This window comes from Hipposideros armiger, unplaced genomic scaffold (assembly GCF_001890085.2).
Source record: "Hipposideros armiger isolate ML-2016 unplaced genomic scaffold, ASM189008v1 scaffold_1690, whole genome shotgun sequence".
In the NCBI taxonomy this organism is placed as follows: Eukaryota; Metazoa; Chordata; class Mammalia; order Chiroptera; family Hipposideridae; genus Hipposideros; species Hipposideros armiger.
The window spans coordinates 57,331-61,152 of record NW_017733040.1 but is presented as its reverse complement, the minus strand read 5'-3'; positions in this window follow the sequence as shown (position 1 = coordinate 61,152).

Sequence of the window (3,822 nt, the reverse complement as noted above, 5' to 3'; positions counted from 1 at the left end):
TAAAAAAGACAGACAGTAATATGTGTTGGCAAAGATATGTAGAAATTGGAGCCGCTGTGCATTGTTGGTAGTAATGTAAGATGATGCAGCTCCTGTGTAAAATAGTCTAGGTATTACTTAAATGGTTAACCATACAGTTACCATATAATCCAGCCTTTCCACTCTTAAGTATATACCCAAGAGAACTGAAAACATAGGCCCACCCGAAAACCTGTACTTGAATGTTTATAGCAGCATTATTCATAATAGCCAAAATGTGGAATAACCCATATGTCCATCAACTGATAAACAGTTAAACAAAATGTGATGTTTTCATATAATGGATATAATTAGCCATAAAAAGGAATGAATTACTGATACATGCTACAACACAGGTGAACCTTGAAGACAGTACGCTATGTCGAAGAAGCTCCAAAAATTCATAGACTCAGTCAACAGTTTCGTGGTTACCAGAGGGTAAAGGGGGGAAGGGATGGTAAGAGAGGGTAAAGGGGGTCAAATATTGGGTTGTCGGAAAAGTCATGATGCAGTTTTGCAACAAAAAACATAGAAAAAATACATCATGACTTTTCTGACAAGCCACTATATGGTGATGGAAGGGGAACTGACTCTGGGTGGTGAACACACAATGTGATATATAGTTGAAGTATTATAGAATTGTACACTTGAAACCTATGTAATTTTACTAACCAATGTCACCCCAATGAATTTAAGAAAAATTAAAAAAGAAAGAAGCCAGGTGTGAAGTGTCATATATTGTATTATATGATTATATGTTATTATATGATTAAATTTCTATGAAATGCCCAGAATAGGCAAATACTGTATATAGAAACAGAAAAGAGATTAGTTGTTGTCTGACGCTGAAGGTAAGGGAGACAATGAGGAGTGATTGGTAATAGACATGGGGTTTCTTTTGGAGGTGATGAATATGTTCTAGTATTAGATAATAATGATCAATATACAACTCTGTGAATATACTTAAAACCAGTTTAAAGGGCGAATGTTACAGTATGTGAATTATTTCTCAATAAAGCTACTAAAAAAAGACAATGTGTGTGCCAAATTTTTACTCAGGAATTGCTTTAGGTTTTGGGTTTTTTTTCACTTCCCCATGCCTCATTCTTCACATTCCCTATCTTCTCAACTGTCTCTGATTATATACACTTCATTCTTACTTTCCAGCTTCCCTCTCAATTTTAAACAGCTGCAGTGTTTGGACATTCCATCCACAATTGGTTCAGTGATGGACACATGACCTATGCCAGGCCAATTGCTCTACCAGGGAAGCAAATGCCACTGCCAGATTGGGAATTGTAAGACTGAAGGTACCAGGCATCTCCATTAAGAGCTTGAAAAGGGAAACCCAACCCAGAAGAAGTATCTCTTGATGGTCCCTGGTGAAATAATTTGCACTCGGGATTAAGCCATGACGTTGGCTCTACCACTGTAACATTAAAGCTTATAGTAAGCTATGAATTGCCTGTCTTGCTTAAGCCAGTTTGGACCATTGATTTATTTATTTATTTGTTTGTTTGTTTTTGCTCTTTTAATGAAAGAATTTTAAATTATATGGGATGTTTTTCCCAGCTCCCAACTCCCTTATGATAAGATTTCAAACCTTCACCCCTCACAGGACCCTGCTTGTTAGGCCTGCCATAATTGGCTCCGACCTATAAAAGGAGAGTTATCAGACAATCCTTATGCCACAACACATGTAAACTGGACTCTCATGTAACACACATACAAATGAGCATCAAACAGTTGTTATCCCTTAACTGAAAAGTTGAAAATGAAGTGGTGATAGTACAGTGCAGAAGGATGGTACTGGAATCAGGGGTTATTCTCTTCCTATTCAAACGCCACAGATATTTATTGCCAGTAAGGGGGCAAAGAGTGTGGACACCACAATAACCTGGAAAAAGGGTAAATAATTAGGTTGGCCTCTGATAATTAAACTACTGGGTTGTCGGGTAAGTTATGAAGTATTTTGTCTATGTTCTTCAAAAGTCATTTATTTTTATAAAGAACAAAGATCAATCAATGATATATTGCCCATTTTGTTCAATAACCTTTTGCCATCTTTCAGTGAGCTTCATAATTCCTCATTCATAGAGGACCTGTCTTTATTTGTGAAAAACTGAAGAAGGTGCTGATTTACAGCCTCATCTGAATTGAACGTTATACCACGCAAGAAGCTTTGAAGAGAGCGAAACAAGTGGAAGTCTGATGGCGCAAGGTCAGGCGAGTGTGGTGGGTGTGGCAACACATCCTATCCAAGCTCCAATCATTTTTGACGGGTGATCAAACTTGCGTGTGGTCTAGCAGTGCCAGTAAATATTGTTGAATTGAATGAGTGAATGAATTTGTATGAACAAAAGGGTCAACATGTCAGAGGGCAATCTAAATAGCCTGAAGTAGGCAATCATCTTGCACATGAGGTCCAGGGGACAGGGTATCTTACATAGATATAGACACAGTTAAGAAAATGGATGTGCATATGGCTAGTGATAATAGAGATATAGACAGAGACAGAGACCTGGCTCTGCATGCTGGGTTAATGTACATCCACCACTGAACTACAGGCCCACTCTCAGTGTGGGCTCCCAACCTTGGGCTCTACTGTGTTAAACAAGGTAAATTTCACCTTCTGTGGCATCTTGCCAGCCAGCCAGCTGGCTTTCATCTAATGATAACCTCTGCATTTGTCATGCACTAAGCTAGCCTTCACACTGCAACTAGTTTAATCTATGTACTGAGCTGTGAAAAAGACAACCTTTGCATCAGGGGAAATGTTTCAAAAGTAGAAATCACGCTAGATAATCCATGTATGTAATTTTTCCTGTGTAATTCCTCTTTCTACAACCTTACATTGGGAGCAATTGAAAGAGGATCTGATGAGAATATTGCCTATGCAAAAATATTTCTAGGTCCTTTGTGGCACCCAAGAGAAGGTGCAGAGGGCTCTCCCCCATCTCCATTTGTGATACCACATTCACATAGGCACGGGGGCATCTCTTGTTCTAGATAAAAACATGTTCCAGATAAAAAAACAAAAAAACAAGTTTTCCATTTATAATCCTACTGGGTGAATGCCAGGCTTTACTTTGCTCTGTTGTGTAGTTACATTTTCTTATCAAAGGAGAACACAGGGATCTCATTGAGCTCTCTGCGTCAGTCATAACTAGAGAAAGGGAGTTTGATGCCTCCTTGATTTCTTCTTATTTTCTTCTTTTTTTTTTGGTGAAAAGCTTAACAAAAAATGTTTGCTCAGAGAGAAAGGATACTATGTAAATAATTAGCCCATTCCAAGGTTCTGTTGCACACATATATACATATAACAAGTACAGTAGAAAGCTTTAAAACGAACTGGAATTTGCAGTGGGACTGGAAAGTTTATGAATTTGAGAAATAGGAACTGTCTCTATAGTTCTGCTTATCTTGAATGCATGAAAACTGGATTGTACTGGCTAATGGAATGAGACCCTCAGCCCACATCTGGAATTTCAACTTTCAAAGAATCAGAAATCAGTGGAGGAGAACTGAATGCTAACACCGTGCTGAAATGAACAGAATCTCTTCATCAATTGATAAAGATGTCATGTTACCAAACTACATAGACTCTGAGTCATTGGTGTATGGGACCAAAAAGAGCGAGCTTGAGAAGAAACTCTGACAGAGCATTTCCAGGATAGACAGGTAAGAGTCTGCTCAGACTGGCTCCAGAGGCAGCTGATCAGGCTGACTTTGATGATGCTTTCTTTCTCTGGTTTTATAGGCTCAACCACAGAGTTCACACCTATGGTCTTGTTGCCTGAGGCT